This window comes from Sturnus vulgaris, chromosome 3 (genome assembly GCF_052056855.1).
Source record: "Sturnus vulgaris isolate bStuVul1 chromosome 3, bStuVul1.hap1, whole genome shotgun sequence".
In the NCBI taxonomy this organism is placed as follows: Eukaryota; Metazoa; Chordata; class Aves; order Passeriformes; family Sturnidae; genus Sturnus; species Sturnus vulgaris.
Genome location: NC_142245.1, coordinates 88337155 through 88358186, shown reverse-complemented (window position 1 = coordinate 88358186; position 21032 = coordinate 88337155).

The window sequence follows — 21032 nt, the reverse complement described above, 5'->3', positions numbered from 1 at the left end:
TTGGCACATAATTTTGGAAAAAAACAAAGCAACAAAACCAAAAATTTTGTTTTGGCCTACGTTACAGTGGGACTCAGACATGACCCATCAAGCCTGGCCTGATCTCTGCCTGCATGAGTTTACATTTAAACGTTAAACATTTCTCACATGACTTCAGACTCTGCCAAGCAAAAAGTCACACATGCAGAGTTACTCTGGAAACTAAGGGACAGCTTTCATGGGATTACCTGTTACTCTCCAATAGCTTGTGGAATATGAAATCCATTACATTCTTTCTTAATTTCTTATCTGCAGAAATGCAATTAACAATATTTATTTATTTACATTGTGAAAGTTTTGTGTAGATAATGCACTGAAAACTTGCAGAGTGGCCTAGATCAATTCTAAACCAGAATCTGTTACAGAACCTAAGACAGCTAAACTTTTCTTCCATGAAAAATACAGCATTTCATAGAAACATGCAACTGTCATGGTAGACAGATAAAAAAGTTGGTAGCTAAAAATGAGGGAATAGCCTTCTTCAACAAATGTTAATTGTGACACTTACCTAGAGAATGGATGAGCAGTATCAAAACTTGCTGCTTACTACTAGGCTAAAAGTAGTCACCCTCTTAATAAAGGCATAGTCTGTTGGCCTTCTGTTTGCTTTATAATGAAAATAAATTACAAGAATTCTTAATTTTATTCAAGAAAATAAATAAATGTAAAATCTTGAAAGCTTTTCTAACAAGAATTTTTTTTCTTGCTTCGTAAGTAAAAGATTGTCTTCTAAAACCATAATTGGATACTGCACATTACCTTGTAAAAGCAAATATACCTTCATGAAGGACCCTCCTTGGGATCAGTTAGTCTGTAACCACTCTTGAATTTAGAATGCTGAGTGATTGAATGACCTGAGTCTGAAAAGCAAAGGAAAAAAACAAAAAGGAGGAAAAAAATGTCCTTTAAAAATGGCATTGATACCAAAATTACGGGAAAAATACTTTTACAAGACAAAAATATATTCAGTACATTTTAGTTAAGTTAAGAGACTATAAAGCTTAATGGAAATAAAGTAAAAGAGTTAAAATATTTAAATAATGAGATTCTTGTAATTCAGTTTCTTAAGAGGAGGTAAGAATAGAGAACATAAATTCCTTTTTATATATACATAAGATACAGAAGTATAGATATTAATACGACTCATGTAGGGAAATTCATGGAGTATATTATCAAGTAAAAGGATAATGGAAGAGTGGAGATGGAACACAATCATTTTTACTTAGGTGATAATTTGAGATAGAATTGATCCAAATCTATAACCATTACAATTTTTTTTTATTTAAAAAACATGTTGTATATTCAATGCAAAAAACCAAAAAAAAACAAAAAAAAACAAACCAAAACTCAAAACCCAAACCCAATGTTTAATTAATGAAAATTTTGTGGCATTTGTAATGAGAGTTTATATAAACAATCTTAACTTCCCAAGGCTCAGATGATCAGAATCCAAATCAAGCAAGCAGGTTTCAAGTAATTTTCTCTTAGTAGCTACATATTTTAAAATATGAAGGTAAAGCCTCAACATCAGTTTTTTTCGAAGGTCTCTACGACAATAGTAAATCCCACTAAATTCTGAAGTACTTCAAACAGGGCATTTTTTTTTTAATGATTTCCAGCTCTTCAAAGAATAAGCCTTTCCTGACCTGAAAGCTCTCAGAAAGCTTTCATATAGTAAACTAGCCAGTTTTTCAGGGAGCCTCTGGCAGCAGAATGTGGTTAAAAGGGGTCACCTTCAAAATATGGAAAAATACAGAATCAGTTTCAGGTGCAACTAAGTTTTCCAAAAAATCCCTTAACTTATTAAATCTGTGAGTAGAAATTCGTCTCCCTTTCACAGTAACCCACTCACCCACTCATGAAATAAGGAATATTTACATGATAATGAGGTAGAAATCGTTTCCCCAAGGCATTCTCAATTATATTCTTTAAGCAGTGTGAATTTTCAGAAAAAAAAATTCTCAGTCAGTATAAGGATTGTCCCATATTTATACAGCTGGCAATTTTTAAAAATAAAACAGTACCTGGAAATGAATGTTGACAATTCATACAGATGGCAAAAGAATAAGCCTAATATAGTTTAAAAGCATAAATAAAAATATACAAATAAATATATATAAATGTAAGTTCTGTTGTCAAGTTAAATGTCTGGGACTTGCACAATAAAGTTTTCAAGTGTACCTCAGTAAGAAAAAGTAAAATAAATTAGCTTTACATTCCTATTACTGAAATTATCTAAATATGCCAGTAAGGGAGTGTATGTGTGTGTATAGAAACCCCAAGTATGAAAGATTTTCCTGGTAAAAGAAAGATTGAGAAAAGGAGCTAAAAAGTAGTAGAAATTCCATTTGCTGGCAAGATTTATGTGCTCCTTATTATTATGTGCTCTTTTTATTTTTTTGTGAGGCAGTCTCTTAGATCAACAATAGAAACAAAACAAAAAAAGACCAGGAACCTTAAACTCTGCTTGATACCAAACATACTTAAGATAAACAGCATCAATTAGTTGAAGAGAGGAGAGACTACTGTTTGAGAGGTGTAATCCCTGCTCTTGGCTATAGAGCAGCTCAGGAGAGAACCCTGCAGAGAAAAAAAGATACCAGATTATTAGTTTGCATTGTTTAAAATCAGGCTAATTTAATTTCTTCTATTATGATTTCTAGCAGTGCATATAAAGGAAGGATTAGGACTTCTGTTGCATGGCAGGAGGATTGGAATTAGATGAACTGTAAGGTACCTTCCAATTTTGACCAGTCTGTGATTTAACGCACATTCCCTCAGCTATATGGAACCTCCTTTTAACTTTACCTATACTTTACCTATAGATACATCTTGTGGCTGGTAGGTAAACAGGCTTATATTGGTGTCATTTATGGGCTGAACCTTGCAAAATTTTGAGTACATAAATGGTATTGAACTTTTTTCACTGATGTAATTAAAATCCTCATATACTGACTTTCAAAGGATTTCTTTGCATAAACTGATCATAAATGTAGAATATGAAAATATAAATTTCCTTTTAAGCAAAAAAATGTTTAAAACATGGAAACGATTTTTGGGTTGTGTTCCTTCTGTCACATGGTATAGTATTCTGTGTACCACTTGCATTGTGCCCTTTTTAAACCTGTGTGGACTTTCTGAAGGATCCTGACTTGATGAGCAGGATATATGGGTATGGCCAGAAGAGAGATTGTGGCTATTTCCTCCCAGAGAAATGAGAGAATAAATTATTTAAAGTGATATTTCTGTTTCTCATTTGTGCGTAGTTTCAGACTTTCTTCTCTTTCTGTTGACAACATTAACGAGGATCCCTGAGAGGGCTTTTCAAATTCAAAAGAACACATTTATGTGAAAAGAAAGTTAGTTTCAGGTTTTTGGTGTTCATTGATTTAGATTTTTTTGCGAAAGCATACATGCATGGATTTCACTTGGAGAGTCTTTTTCTATATGTCAAATGCAGTACCAAAAATCGTGGTAAATCTTCTAAAATGAATAAAACTTTTGTTTTTCCTGATTTTGTGACAAAGTCAAATACTGTGTAGCATGGAGGATCTTAAGATAATGATAAATTACACATGCTGAAGGGAAGAAAAGGGGATAATATCAGGGATGGGTTCTTTGTATAGACCAAATTAAATTATTTCCCAAGAATATTTAAAATACAGATCTATGTGACAGGATCTCCCTGGAATGATACTGGTTTGGCTCCTAATCAATAGAGACTGTTCGTATCTGATTGATTTACTAATCTCATTCATGTGAAATTGGTTTTAATTTGCTAAGGATTTAATTGCATTTATTGTATGATTAATTGTGGCAGGGTACTTGGAGCTCTGGACAGGCTTTTGCAATAATTTACATCTGATTTAAAGAAAAAAAATTAATAATATTTTAGGAACTCAAAACATTTCTTGAAGTCTGGGGAAAAAATTAAATCTCTGCTCTAGGAAGGCTCCTCCATACTAGAGGCATGATGTTCCTAGAGCAGCTCTATTGGAAGGCATCAAAGACGATTAGGGGCCTGGAGCAAATCTTTTATGAGAAAGCTAAGAGATTTGGGCTTGTTCAGTCTTTAGAAGAAACAACTGAGAGAGGACCTCATCACCATCTATAATAAATATCTGAAGGGAGGGTGTCAAGAGGATGTTTCCAGGCTCTTCTCAGTAAGCAATAGAAGAGGCAAAAGGCAGAAACTGATGCACAGGAAGAACTGATGCACCTGAATATGAGGAAGGATTTCTTTACTTTGCAGTGACTGAACACTGGAACAGATCGCCCAGAGAGACTGTGGAGTTTCCCTTAATGGAGGTATTCAAGAACAATCTGCTCATAATCCTGTACCATGTGCTCTAGGATGCCCCTGCTTAAGCAGAGAACCTGTAACAGATGAGCCACTGTGGTCTACTCTGGTCTATTCCACCCTTACCCGTTCTCTGAAACACATTGTTAGAGAAAACATTTTTTTTTTTTTTTTTAATGCAAAAGCAGTAGGAAAGTTTGTGTTGAAATATTTGCTGTAGAAAAACTGTTTCTACTTAGCAATCATTGAATTAGCACAATGTTTTCAGGAGCCTTATGTTTTCTTAAATGTCCTTCTGCGTATTTATTATTCCCCCAGTACTTTAAATTGTCTTTAAGTGGAATGACTCTGCCAAATCAAACATGAATTCACAAATATGCATATGGCATCAGAACTGGCTGGAATGTGGTTAACATTACTCATGGAAGTCCATATAGTGCTGTGCTTTGTACTTGTAGCTGAGATGATGTTGATAACACAGTGGTGTTTCAGCAATTGCTGAGTAGTGCTTGTGCAGCATTTAGGCTGTCACACACCTCTACACAGATACACACACACTCATAGGCAAGTAGATGCTGGGGAAAAGTCTGGGAGACAACATAACTGCGACAGTTGAGCCAAACTGAAATGATATCCCATACTATATGATAAAATTCTCAGCAATAAAAGCTAAGGCAAAGGAGTGAGAGGAGGTCACAGGTCATTTTGTATTAAGGTTTTGGTCTTCTGAAGAAATTGCTACACGTACTGAGTACCTGCTTACCAGAAAATGTTCAATATCTCCTTCTGATGGGAAATATATATTTTTTATTTTTTTTTTTTTTTGCTTCTGTGGCAGCTTTTGTTTTCTTATAGTAAGCTTTAGCTTGATCCACATGTTTTCATCTTATTTTCTCACTTTCTTCTGCTGAGGGCAGGGAGTGAGTGAGTGGCTTTGTGGGCATTTGGCAACCAAGGTTAATCCAACACATTGGTCAAAACCACCCCCCTCCCCCCTCCCCCCCCCCCCCCCCCCCCCAAATCCCAAACTAATATCCACCTTTATTTCCTACATGAAATTCACATATTTAGGATTACCCTTGATATCAAAAATTGAGGCCTTTGCGGATTAGGGGACACAGACTATCCACCTACATTGTTCTGTTCACTAAACACATAATCCTTTAAAGCATCAGAAGCAGCCATTTATGGAATTGGAAATCTGCAGAAAACTGTTCAAGATATGAAAATTAAAAAAGATACTTTAAAATTGCTGCCATTTCCATTGTCTTATGTCCTAGTTTTATCCAGCAAGCAGCAAAACACCACACAGACACTCTCTCATTCTTCCACCCTGCTGTGGGATGGGGCAAAAATTGGAAGGAACAAAAATTAAAACTTACAGTCTGAGATAAAGATGGCTTCACAGGACAGAAAATGAAATTAAAAAATAATTATGGTAAAATGAGTAGAATATACAAAACAAATTATGCACAATGCAATCGCCTACCACCCACCAATTGATGCCCAGCCCATTCCCAAGCAGTGGCTCAGCAGGCCCTGGTTAAGCTTTTGCCCTGATATCATATGATTTTGGCCATTTTGGGTCTGCAACCCTGCCTGTCTCTCCTCCCAGCCACCTGTGTACCCCCAGCCTCCTCAGTGGTGGTGTGGTGTGAAAAGCTGAACAGTCTTTGACTTAATGCAAGTCCTGCTCAGCAACAGCAGAAACAGCACTGCGTTATCAACATCATTCTCATCATAAATATAAAACATAGCAGTTTCCTGTACCAATTACAGGAAGAGGATTAATTCAATCCCAGCTGAAACTAGGCCGTCTGGTTGTACCACAGTTGAAATGTCTTCAGGAAAACCAAATTTGATTGTCAGTCTGTTTCTCACCTCCATTCTTTATCTGTGAACCCATTCTGACAGCCAGATGAGACTGTGTAATCTCTTCCCACCTGTATCACGTGAATTAACCAAACTTTTCAATTAATTAATTTTTTTTGGTCCGGTTAAATCATATTTTGAATTAATATCAAGTCTGCATCAAACCCATAGAAAATATAGTTTAAATATTTTTTTTAATTATCCCTTTACAAAAGTAAATAGTACATACTTAACTTAGCACAAAATATACAGAAAACCCTACATGCATTCATAGAAATTCTGACAAAGAATATAACGTCACGATTATCATACCATATAAAGTCTCTGTACTGTTTGATTTTCAGCCTGGGGCATCTGCAGTTTAATTCCTTGAAGGCTAGAGACAGAATGCACTCAGTACAATAAACATATCCCAAAATTTCTTGTTACGTACACTTGTTCACTCAATTATTCTTCTTGTTGACTTTCCATAATTTTTGACTCACGTTTCTTTTTTCATTTTTAGTGAAAAATACTCTGTGACACAATGTAAGGCTACAATTTTGCCCAGTCTTCCTTTTGTTTGTAGGAGTAGTTTGACATGTCCCTCCTACAAATCTCTTTGATGTGTGTAGAAGATTGCACCTGCTACAGAAATAATTTTTCCAGTGTTCTATCCTGATGCTATAATATGTATGGACATCACATGTAGAGTTAAAATAAGAGGGTAACAAAGACACTTCACTTTGGTGACATTTCCCTCAAACTCCTCTAAAACAATCCATACTTGAAAAGTCAAAACCACAACCAATAAAAAAACAGATCCCACAAAAAAATATCAAAAACACAGAACTAAAAAGGCTCTACAGAAATGATGAAGAAATTAATACAATAGTAAGTAAAGAATTCAGATGGGCTTTTTTTTTCCAATACACACTATCTTCTATGTATCTAATTTTAGAATCAGTTTATTATAACTTTCTTTGTTCTAGTAACTTTTTACGTTGTGAGTTTTTTCTTCAGCCAGACTTTATCCTAAAAATCTTACTGCTTTTTAAAATGGTCCTTTTGCACAACATTTTCATAAGTCTTTAACAGGGTATTAATTCATGCTTAGTCTCTTCCCTAGTCTCTCACAGTCAACTTGTTTAAAGTTAGGTAGATTATTTTGTATAATGACCCAATGACATCTTTTCTATGGGTCCATCTCATGGGTAACCTTGTGAATCATTTCTTCTCTTGATCATCTAAAATATTGTTACCACTTACCTTCATAAAATGCAACGTTGCCTTTCTGATAGCCAGCCAAAAACCTAATACAAAGCATTTTTCTTAGTCTGCCACTTGAATTTTATAACCCTTCCTCCACACTGTCCTACTGGCTGTTTTCCTGACCGATGAAAAGAAATCATCCTAGTCGAGGGTCTTACAGATGGTATCAGCTCCCAATTGCTACCCAATATCAAGGATGGTTCTTCTCTTTGACTAGTGGTTTAGTCTAGCTTCCTGAATTTAGGGGGGAAAAAAAGCAACAATGGTAATTATTATGAGAGAGAAGCTACAAGAGTTCCAAAAGGAGGTGGGAAATTACTCTAACCTACTTTGCTGATGTTTTAACAAATGATTCCCATGAGCACCTGCCAACACATCTCATAGACTAACACAGTAATGGGTTTGACTTTCCTTCTGACTAATTCAGTTTTCATGAAATGGGAATTAAGCCATAAGAAATATGCAAGCTCTTTGATAAGTAAAAATAGTTTAATCTTCACCTACTTTTAAATCAACTGGCAGCACATGACCTATAAGAAAATGTTTGATGAAAAAATGCTTTGTTTTTATAAATATATTCTGTGAAATGGAAACTCTTCCTTTCTACTGCCATGTTAGAGAAAAAAGAACTCCTGGAGGGAATGCTCTAGTTCTTTTTCCTATCCATTATATATTTTTTATTAATATTATAATTTTAATTACTTTTTAAAATAAGTTATTTTTCTTTCTTCCCCCTTTACAGAGATAATAGACTAGCATAAAGTACTAATGCCCTTTATCTACACAGGCAATGTGCTAGTTATTGACCATGATCATGTACTAGAAAATACTTAGGTACTGAAAATATTTTCCCCATGAGATTTAAACGGTTAAAAAACTATATCATCTGTGTACCAAAAAGAAAAAAAACACACCACCTAAACTTACACCCCCTAAACTAGCCTGAAATCTTAAGAAAACTCTTGCACCAAATTTACTAAAAACACAGAATATATACTTTTATATCTATATATAGAGAGAGAGACAATTTTTCATCCCGATGACTGCAAAAATAAGTTAATTATAACAGAAGCAATTTAACAAAGAGCTACTGTTAGTGTAGGGGAAATAGTAATGATATTTCAATGTTGAAAGGCAATGGAGGAAAATACCATTCTTACTGATTTTTCTTAAACAGAAAGGCAAAACCCTCTGCATTTTTTTCTTTATTTTGGAAATCATGTAATCCTAGAACCACAGGATATCTCAAACTAGAAGAGATCCATAAGGATGGTCAAGTTAACTGTCTGTTCCTTGCAGGACACCTAAAACTAATTGTACAACTAAGACTGTTGTCCAGACATTCCTTGAACTCTAACAGACTTATTGCTATAACCACATTCCTGGGGAGCCTGTTCCAGTGACTGACCACCATCTATATCAGTGAAGAACCTTTCCTAAATGCCTGAATGTGGATAGAGTAGCTGATATCCTACTTGTGTTAATCTGCATTAAATATTCTTAGATTTTTTTTTTCTTAACGGGGTATTAACTAATGAAGATAGGTTTTATAGCACACAGAATGCTTTTCAAACTACTCTATTTAATTTTTAAAGGTTATCACACCAGTAGCTCTTCCACATCTCATAATTGACAAGTAAGCATCTGACCTATTTGCAGGAGAAAAATATTATTTTCATAACTTCTGGAAAAATACAACTTTGTTTTTCAAAGTTTTTTTTTTTATTAATTACATGTGAATTATTATAAATAATATGGATTTTAATGTTTTGCTGTAACTGGAACACATTTTTCTTAAAATTGAAAAATCCCTTGGAAATGAATACAAATTTCTAGTGATGAAGTGTGATAATAAAGGAGGAATAAAGGGGTGTGTGATGGAATTGTCTTTTTCTCAATCATTAATATTTAAAATACTCATAACAATTCAATGTCCTATATTTATCAAGGGAATAATTATAGAATGAAAATTGCATATTTACTTTAAAGTGAATTCAGAAATTTTAATCAACCTCAACTTTCAGATAATTTGAGCATCAAGTGTTTAAAGTTCATAGTTTGTTACACTAATTATTTTCAATAATTATATTCCTTCTACAGTGCCAGAAAGGTATCTAGAGGGAGCTTTTATAACAGAAAAAGACAATGAGCATAATCCAGTACTGGAGAAAGTGCTGTTCCACATTTATAATCACTCTATGAAAATAACTGTGAATGACTACATTGTTTCTATGTGTACGAAGTGGTATCTGAAGGTTTCTGAAGTGCCAGAATTTTAATTCAGCTCTTCCATACTACCTAGATATTTTCCATAATCTTAGCTATTAAAAGGGGACAATATTTTGTTTTGTTTGTTTGTTTTGTTTTATTGTTGGGTTTTTTGTTTGTTTTTTTTTGTTTAATGTAATAAGCTAATAAGCAGTCATTAGCCCATTAGGGCTCTCTTGTACTGTAAAAAATATGTTTTGTATTACATCTTGGGTATGTTGTAGCACTGAGACTAAACTTTTTAAGGAAGTGTCATAAACTTTGGCATGAGCATTAGGTTCACTCACAGCATGTGCACACCGTAGAGCTCTAAAGTCCAGGGAGGTAACTGGAACTTTAAAGTTCTGTTTCTCATTTGTTAAGTCATCAAAATCTTTTTGAAACATCATATTCTTCTGACTCCTAATGAGTAAGTCACTGTGTTTTATCTGAGTGAAGGGTTGTCACAGTTAAATACCAGCCAGCAGCCAAACCCCCCATGGCCGTTCACTCACTCCCTCACCGGGGGGCCCAGGGAGAGGAGCAGAAGGGTAGCAGCTGGAAAACTTGTGGGTTGAGATAAAGGAAATTTGATAGAGAAAGGAAAAGCTGTGTACATATGCGAAGTAAAACAAGGAATAATTTTCCATTTTCCCATGGGCAGGCAGGTATTCAGCCATCCTGACTATAGCAGGGCTCCATCACATATAAAGGTTACTTGAGCAGAAAAATGTCATCACTACAAACATTTTCCTTCTCCCTCCTCAGTGTATATACAAAGCATGATGTCATATGTTACAGAATACCCCTTTGGTCACTTGGGGTCAGGTGTCCTGGCAGTGTTTGCTCCCTGCTTCCCATGCACCCTCAACTTTCTTGGCAGCATGACAGTATGGAAAGCAGAAAAGGCCTTGGCTCTGTGTAAACTCTGCTGAGAAATTACAAAAATATCTCTATGTTATCAACCCTGTGTTTATCAACCCTGTGTTCAGCACAAATTTAAAACACAGCCCCATACTAGCCACTGTAAAGAAAATTAACTTTACCCCAGTGAGAATCAGCACACGGATTCACTTGACATCATCTTATACTACAGCTTCATGAAATGACAGGTGATACTTAAACATTTACTTCGAGGTGGGGTGGGGGAAAGTAATCACATAGTACCTAGTTTCATGAGATAATAATTTCCAGGATTAAGCTTGATGTGAGGTTTCTCTACAGTTATTATAGAATCACAGAATATTCTGAGTTGGAAAGGATCCATGAAGATCATAAAATGTTTTCCAAACACTACTTTAACACTGGCAGCCTTAAGGGCATTACCACTTACGTGAGGAGCTTGTTCTAGTGTTTGAGTAACTTCTCAGTTAAGAGCTGTTTCCTAATATACTATCTGAATTTGTCCCAATGCAGCTTTGAGCCATTCCCTCACCTTCTATCACATGACATCTATTCACTTCCCCATGACAAATTTGTATACATCAGTCTTCACCTCTAAGTCTCCTTTTCTCCAAAATGAAAAAACTAAATATTTCCCAGTCCCTCTCCATAATTCATGCCTTCTAATCCTAGTATGAGTAAAAAAAAAAAAAAAAAAAAAAAAAAAAAAAAAAAAAAAAGCAGGAAAAGCCAATTACAGTCACTCTTTCAAACACTCCATCTTTGGTCTCTCTATCCTGTTCTTCAAAGGGGAACTAAAATCTGAAAGACCAGACTAAATGCAGAATTATTTTAAATGAGAAAGGATTCAATATATATCATGGCCTGTCATATGCTTTCATGATCTCACTCCCTGCTGTCAAAGATTTTTTTTTTTTGCCCTAGGTTTTCTGCAGCAGAGTCCCAGACACAAGATGCCAGGCAAAAATAATTTAATAAATGAGTGGTACAGCAATAGGACAGCTCAAGCTGTGTGCCTCCAGAAAATCATGGAACTGTAGAACAGTTTGAGTTGGAAGGAACATTAAATACCATCTAGATCCAATCCCCCTGCCATGGGCCAGGACACCTTTCACTAGACTAGATTGCTTCAAGCCCCATCCAGCCTGGCCTTGAACATTTCCAGAAATGGGACATCCCCAGCCTTCCTGGGCGACTTGTTCCACTGTCTCACTACCCTCACAACAAAAAAATTCTTCCTAATGTCTAACCTACATCTGCTAAATCTGCCCTCTTGCAGTTTTAAGTCACTCTCCTGGTCCTGTCACTAAATGACCTTGCAAAGAGTCCCTCTCCATCTTAATTGTAGACTCCCTACAGGTACTGGAAGGCTGTAATTGGGTCACCTCAAAGCCTTTTCCAGGCTGAATAATCCCAATTCTTTTAGCCATTTCTCATATGAGAGGTGCCCCATCTTCCAAAGAGGTATCCAGAACAAAGTCCACATCTTGAATGCACCCTGCACACACCTGTGTGATTGGTGATTTTTGATCTGGGTCTTCTAACACACTGTTGGATTCTTTCTCCATGTCCATGTAGGCAGGTCATTAGCTGTTCTTTTCCTCTGCAGTTATGGCTTCTAGTGATAACTTCTTTATCTTCTGGTTTGCTCTTCTTTCCACTAACATAGTTGGCAGCACATGGAAAACTGAAAAGTCCTTGGTGTAGAATAAACACTATGTAGCAACAGCTAGAACATCGGTATGCGATCAGTGTTATTCTCACACTAAATTTAAAACATGGCACTGAATTAGCTACCAGGAAAGCTACTAAGGAAATGAACTCTATTCTATCCAAAAGCAACACTAGGTGAAAGTTCACAGCTTCCAGCCTAAAGCCTCAGTAAATCTAGTTATTGATGACAAGCAAGTAAATCTAAGATCACAGCATATAATATTATAATTCTAAGTAATTTATTTTTATTTTAAATTATTTAGTAATCCAAACATCTAATATTTCTTAACACTTGCCAAACTCTCAGTGTTACTCCATAAAGATGTACATTATACCATAAACTTAATTATTGTCATCACTGCCATGTCATCTTTTGATTTACAAAGGGGTGTGAAACCCCCTTTGTCTTTTGTTGTCTAATCAATTGACATTAATGATATTAATAAAGTTTATTGAGCTATATTCAGAATGTGTTATGTATCCTTAAAATATGAGTTGTGGCTTAAATATAGGATTGCAATACATATATGAAGATACTGCAATATATGTCAAGATCTAGAATACTCTGTGTGATTACTTCAGGTAATTTCTACAACATTCTGGAGTGAAAAGTGAGCTGCTTTAGAGAAGGAGAGGAAATCATTACATATTTCTCAAAAGTGATCTATGTATAACAGAAGGAATCGTGAGGGATTAATTTATTGTAGAAATAGGCTGAAGATTAAAAGAGGAATTAAAGGCAGCAATAACAAAAATAACAAAAGGAGAAATACAGAAGGAGCTTGTTACAAACCTGGCCCATCTTGTCAAATTCAAAACTTAATCAATTAATGTAGGTTAAAAAAACCGTGTAGGAGAAAAAAAAAAACCAAAACACACAAGATACTGTAAGATGCAGGGATATTGCCAATAATCACATTAGATTACAAAAGAAATGTCTGGCCAATGTGCTGCACAAATTGGAGTGTGCGAGATCATTACCAGAATCTGAGAGACAAATAAGAGAATTGTATCAACCTTGAGCATTATCAATATCTATAAGCAAAGAGCTTCCTGATGCTGCAGAAATTATAAAATTTAAATTTTCAATTCTAAAAAGGGCCTGCTGCACTAAGCACAGCAGAATCTGTTCACATCCACCACTTTCTTTTTATTGCATTTTCTGCATTTACTTCTGCTTTCTTTGACTTGATTGATGTCAGTTCTGTTATGATGAGATTTACATTAGCCAAGGAGTTGGACCTGCACATTTTACAGCTGGCATACAGCCAGAAGAGGTTAATATCATAAGACGTAGAAATATATACTGTTTTCATTAAATAGCAAAACTGTCACTGTTTTCAACAGATCCAGGGCTTTGGTCACAGATAAGTTTTCCTTATCAACATTATTTCTGTGTATAAAAATCACCAGAATGTGACATAACAATACCTGTTTACAATCAGTGATACATTACATTGAATGATTAAAGAATGACCCTTTTTTTCTCTTCTTTCTCATATTGCATTCCCAATCAAAAATAAGCATCTTTGAATTTCATCGTTTGTTGGGAAAATTATCTCATTTTTTGAAAGTTGTTTTTACTATCTATTCTAGAAGTTTCCCTTAGAAACCACAAAGTAAATGTCTGCTGTTCCATTAAGAAATTTACACTTGTATTCTGCAGGCATCAGTTTTGTTTTACTCTCAAATTCCTAATGGAGTTTAAAATTAAAATTAATGTTTCTGTTTACTTTCCAGTATATTCAAAATCCTAATCAATGATGTCAACACATCTCAGTAATAGTGTTTTTCTATTAATGTCTGATAAAGGCAATAAAGGAAGCATGGGGCACTGTTCAGTAGGCCAATCACTGGAGGATATTTTTTATGTTGTCAGCTGTGAACCAACTGAGCTGTAATAAATAGTACAATTAGTGGAAATAAAATAGCACACTGACAAGAGTGAAATGATATTGAGCAGGACTTTGCAAATGCAAAATCTTTTACCCAAGATGATTAGAATACAAATAGAAAGAGGAAAACAACAGCCTACCCAGAAATTAAAGACATTCCCATTCTCTAAATCCCATTTTACTTTGTCTTCTAAAGTTCTTTATCTCAGTAACAGTGCAGTGTTCTACATTCCACGAGTGCCTTTCAACTCATATTTTCCTGAATGCCAGCTTTTGATACATTGCAGCATTCCCAAATGTTGATCAGTTATCACTTAAATATTTTCTTTAGATAATCTTTCATATGTACTTCTCCTCCTGAAACTGCCTTACCATCATTTAATCTTGGAAGCATTATATATGGACCATTATGTCTCCCCCATTGATATTCCTATGCAGAAGCTCTTTTACATGAGTCTCTTTTGTTCTCACGGTCTTTTTTTGTCATTAGCACAGCTGTCTTAGTTGTACATTGCCTTTGTTGATTTCAGTTTAGTGAGTCTGTTTAATTCAGTTGATAATTTGGATTTAAACCCTTATGAACAACATAAGACAAATATTTTCAAGGGAAAAAACAAATAACAGACACATAAAAATAAGCCTTCCTTTTAAAATACAACTTTAATTATATTTTATCGATGAATTTAATTTGGAAAAGAGAAAAAAAGAAAAAAAATCTTCTCCCTCTTTTCTTCTACACAGCACGTTTAAATTATGAATCGCTAGAGAATTTGACTGTGTTGTGTTATATGTACATAAGAAACATTGTAAGTTAGATTTTACTTCATCAATTTGTGAGTTAAACACTTACATTCCCACCATCTGTAAGTTCTACAACTGTACCTGTGAATTCAAACAGATTATTCTGTTAGTTTTAGGAGTTGTGTTTTTATTCCCATTAATCTTAAGTTAAGAGATCTTTTCATTTACTGATACAAGTCTTATAGAAATTCTGCATGAATTTATACTGTAGCTCAGATTCAGTTTGTGGTATCATTTCCTGAGACGTATGAATACTGTGCAACATTCTCAGGACATTAACAGAATTTACAAGGTCAGAATACTATTAAGCTGTCATGATGGTTAAGGAAAACAACCTTCATCGATGTACCCTTTGAAAGTAGTTAAGAGCCAAACAGAGAATTGAATTAATGCAGCATGCTCTTGACCAATATGCCTGCTGGCCATACAGCCTTAAACACTGCCACCAGTACATTCATTTTCAACCCTATTAGGGATGTCTTACAAAAATTTTCTTAAACTTTACTTCAGTGGATTGCAAAACGAAATCCAAAACCAATATAAAATGTAGTAGATTATTATTTGTCTTAATGTGGAAGTATATTGATACTCTAATTAAATTTAATCCATAATGTGATCTCACTTAAAACGCAGAACAACAGCACAAAGAAATTAATTATTTCTATACAATAATTAATTGATGAACATTTACATTTTATAGTAAGAAATATTTATAAAAGTGTATATGAAGTTTAAAATACATTCAACGTATATTAAACTAGTATTAAACTGATATCTACTAGGATATTTATTCTGAAAGAACATACTACAGAGCAATGCAAAACAAATCACTAATACGTTTTGTCAAGGTATTCAATATAACTGGGTTCTCAGCATATCTCTTATTTGTCAGACTGACAGAAGAAAATACCATAGATCTCAAATCTCAAAAAAGAAAGCTATGAAGTGTAATGTTAATAGGAAAATACACACAGCACTATTGATACTTAGTGAAATTTTAAATATTAAATATTTCCATTTTTAATTTTCAAAATAGACCTCTCCTAATTTCAGGCAGAACTAAAACCATTAGAGGAGGAGAAGATCAAGATTAAGTTGATCCTATGAGTCCTTATTGCAGGTCCAATTTCCATCCATATTCTTTTACCATCAAGGTCACTTGTTAGATACCAATTCTAAAATTACTTTGGTAACAATTATTAAATCTGGTCTTGTCTTACTTGACTATTGCACAGAATAAGTTCAAGGGCTTTCAATAAACTGAACTATTCCCTTGATTAACATGCAGTACCTGTGATTTGTGACATATTTTACTTGGCAGGCATATAAGCAGAATTAAACATAACAGTCTTGATGATTGCACAAAGACATCCTTCCTTGTTCTGATTTTTTTTTTTACTATTTTCTATTACTTTTGTATTTCAATTAAATCTCTTTCATCTGATCACCAAAAACCCTATTCTTATTAGAACAATTTTGCATCTTATCAAAACAAGAATGTAACCAAGAGAGAAAAAATTTGTCTCCGAGAGATAAACCAATACATTGATTAGCTGTGAGACTAGCAGTCAGCTAGCAGCAGTCAGCAGTGATTAGTTGCATAATTGCGATTTAGGTGCCCCAGATTAACTCTAGGATTACTTTGCTTACTGTATAAAAACCATTTCTTCATGAGGAAGAGGGTATCTCTCAATACTCTCTTTAGATATTGCACATGAATTCAATAACCCTGAGGTCTGCTCATTCCTTTGGGCAACAACACGTGCAACTCAGAGATGCTGGGAGCTCAGCACCTTTCCTCATTTTATTTAGGTCAAACTGAAGCAATCTGTATCTTGTGATCAAAAAGAAGACTGCAGTGGAAGGGTTTGTATTTTACAAATTATTAAAATCACAGCCAACTTCATGGATCATTGATTGAAAAAACTTTAATTAGATAACAGACTTGCAATCCTATAGAGACAAGCCAGGGACTCATCCGATAGCAGAAGCCAAAAGGGAAACACCAGAGAAATATCCCAAAAGAGTTAAGGGTTGCTCCTCTAGGAGGGGGACAGGCAAGAGCCCAGCTTGGGTGCCTTTATACCAATTCAAACAGCATGGGCAGAAACAGAAAGAATTGGAAGCTACCACCATGCTACGAGAAACCTATAACCTTGTTACCATTACTGAAACTTTGATGGAATGAATTCCTTGCCTGGAGTGTGACTATCGAAAGCTACAGGCTATTTAGAAGAGGCAGGGGAGGAAGGAGAGGTGGAAGAGTTGTCCTCTGCATCAAGAGGTGGATTGAGTGTGAAGAGTTGTCTTTGAAGAACATCCACGAGCAGGTCAAAAAGCCTGCGGGTAAGAATCAGAGACTCAGGCAACAAAGGAAACTTTGTGAGGCCGCTGGTAAATGGGATCTTTCTGACAAAACCTTCTTGCTGCAGTTATAGGAGGCATCATGCTCACAGGTTCTTATCCTCTTGGGGGCTTCAACCATCCAGACATCTGCTGGGAAAGTTACACAATGAGCTATAGGCAATCCAGGAGACTCCTGGAAACACAGATCACTTTCTGACTCAGGTAATAGACAGCCCTGCCAGAGAGAATGTGATACAGGATCTTATGGTCACCAGTGTAAGAGAGCCAGCTGGGGACATCAAGATTGGAGGCAGCCTGGGCTGCAGTCATTGTGCATTGGTGGGGTTTGCAGTCCTGAGGGAGTCTACAAGTAAAAAGAGAGATTATTTACAAGAGCATTTAGTGATAGAACAAAGGGAAATGGCTTCAGACTGAAAGACACTAGGTTTACATTAGATATTCTCTATTGCAGAAGTGGTGAGGCAGTGGAACAGGTTGCCCAGGGAAGCTGTGGATGCCCTATATCTGGAAATGTTCAAGACAAGCTTGGATGGGAGTCTGAGCAACCTATCCAGTGAAGAGTGTCCTTGCCCACGCATGAGGGGTCAGAACTAGATGATATTTAAGGTCCCTTCCATACAAACCATTCTATAGTTCTATGTTAATGCCAGAAGGTCAGATCCACTTAGGCTTACATGTTTATTTTTATCTTCCAACTCTTGCTGTTAAGGCAGTAACTCTAAGAAATAGCCTTGGAAAAACCTCTTGTCTTGTGCAAACAGTGCTGTTGATTTACAGTAGCAATAAGTTTTGATCTTAAAAAACCCAGGAAGTTTATGCTATTAGCACTAAGTTTTCAGGAGGGATAATAAACACTTGCTTTTAAATGCTAGTGATTTAAAAATCTCAACACGATAAAACACAAAATACTATGTTAAGCTATTTATTAAAATCTTTATTGAGGGAAGACTGAAAACCCACTTCCCATATATGCATGCTCGGCAGAGATTTGGGTCTGAGCCAGTGGAAATCTCTTCTAAATCCTGATGGAGATAAAGCTGTCTATAAGGATTTGTCTTTTTTTTGTTTGAGTTTGAAATAACAGGGCAGTGGTCTCCACTGAATATCAGAAAGATAAATTGGTCTTATAATGAAAAAAACCACTTCTGGATGTCTACATAGATAAATGAATCATGTAAATTCCAGATTGCTTTAAATTCTGATGTAATCAATTACTGTTTACATATCAACTTAATTCTGCAATCCTAATTCTACTCTTCACCTATCTTTATGCTTGATATTTTAGAATGATTACTGTTACAAGATTTTTAGAATAGCTCACTAGTGGCAAGCTAAGAAAATTATTCATTTTGCACTTGAGAATCGTTGCATAAATGTAGGATAAGGATAAGTAGCAGTTTCATATAATTAATATGACGAAATAATCAAGCTACATTAAGTCAAACGTTTATTTGCCCCCATAGAAAGACAATCCATGCATTGACAGATAATTTTGAAAAAAGTAGTAAGTGTCTACAATGTATGTAAAGGGAATCTTCTTCTCTACCCTACATTGCTGGGGTCTATACTGGGAAACTGCATTCAGATCTGGACTCTGCATCCCAGAAGAGCTCAGTTCATGGATCCAAATGAGACTAATATAAATTAGCAGTTGTACAGAAATGAAATGTATGATAATAGGTTTAGAAAGGAAAGTATTTAATTTCTAAAACTTAAAGATTGAGTACAGAAATGTTGATGCTCTCCCAATTCATCAAAGTCTATTGCTAAGCAGCAATAGTGAAACACTGGAATAGCTTGATGTAAGCAGACTGTGGTCCCCTTTAAACAAAGGTTAAGTAAACACCTACAGGTAGGTTCATAGCTAGAGCTAATAATATTGCCTCAGATCTTGAAGGTTAACTAGGTGACATACCAATCCTCTGTCATTCTGTGCAAGCCATACAGAAACCTACATAGAAGAACAAAAGTTTGCCTAAGTGTATTTAAGACAAATGGGGTGAGGGGAGAGGGGGGTGAACCAAAACCAACCTAGAAGATCTTTTAATATATTCTAGCTATCACAACTCACATTTCATTATCAGATTGTTACACTTCTGCCAGTGGAAACTTTTAGTATTGGTGACTTTTTAAAAAATGCAAGAATATTTATATTTATATAATAGGCACATAATGATAAAATAAGAAAAATAGGTAGGGGTAGGAGCTACAGCAAAATAAACCAGCTTCCATTGGCAAAAGGATTAATGGTTAGATACTTAATTTTTGGTAGGTGTTGTTGTGTTCACATAATTTTTAAAAGCACTTTTTTCCATCTAGATATGAAAGTCTTTATTTTTCCATAGAAATGTATTAGACAAATGCATTCTCCTTTTGCTTTATGCCTTTGAGGATTTGGCCCAATCTGCATATCTAAACCTTTCCTACACAATGGTTAATACAGCCAAAGCACAAATCAGGGCCCATGCAACAGTAACTTTCAGATGTTTTTGAAATGCTTCAACACTGAGGTAGAGTTTATTTCAGATATAAAATAGATAGAACAGGTGCTATCAAACAGTTTTATTTCCTTTGTGACATAAAGCCTCAATCCCATGAATGACAGCCTAGGTCTTTCCAAATAGTAAACTTGCTGAGAAACGGATTGAAGAGGTTTTCAGCGATAACCTCAAGGCATAGAGGAGAGAGTACTATGGAGAGAAATATCGAAAAATCTAGCCAAACTTAATGTGGAAACAAAATGGCAAAACTCTGTATTTTAGCTGGGCTTTAGGGAAGAGAAATTTCCCTATCATACATTTTTTCCTTATAATCGAAATTTTAAGAACAATAAAGCAAATTTCATAGTGAAAAATATTTACTTTAAAATAAAAACAAAACCCCAATCACTCCAAATGTTATAATTCAAAACATTTAGAGCAAGGAAAATATTTTTTCTTCAGGTAATTCTGCTTTACTATTTGCTTTGATACACGTTAACAGAAATGTATAGAATAAGTAATTAATTCTTACTGTTATTCTTGGTCCTGTCCCTGAGGAGGAAGGAGCAGCAGAGATAATGTGTGATGAACTGACTGTAGCTCCCATTCCTTGTCCCCCTGCTAGGTGGCAGGAGGAAAATCAGGAGTAGCATTAGGCCCTGGAAGAGGGGAAGGGTGGGGGAAAGGTACTTCGGTACCTTTCTTTTTTCTATTTCTAATTAACCTACTCTGATTTATTGGCAATAAATTCAATTAATTTCCCTAGTTGAATCTGTTTTGCCTGTGATAGTAACTGCAGTGATACAGGAGCTTTGGTGGGCACCTGTCATCCAGCCAAGTTAAACTCACCATACTAAGATAAGGTATCTTTACTTTTGGTGAGGTGCATTTTGGTTACACTCAAGAATTTATCCAACTTAAGCGAAATCAGCAAGTGTCATTGTGTCACACCTTCAAACCTATTTAATTGTATACAATATTTATTAAACAGCTGGATTTTTATTTTAAAAATACCCAAACCAACCAAACAAAAATGAACAAAAGTAACAAATGAACAAAAAAAAAAAAAAAAAAAGTGGGGGCTTTTTTAAGTTATAAACACTTATTTCAATAACAAAATCTAAAAGCTGACAAATCCAGAAAACGATTGTCTTTAAAAACAAG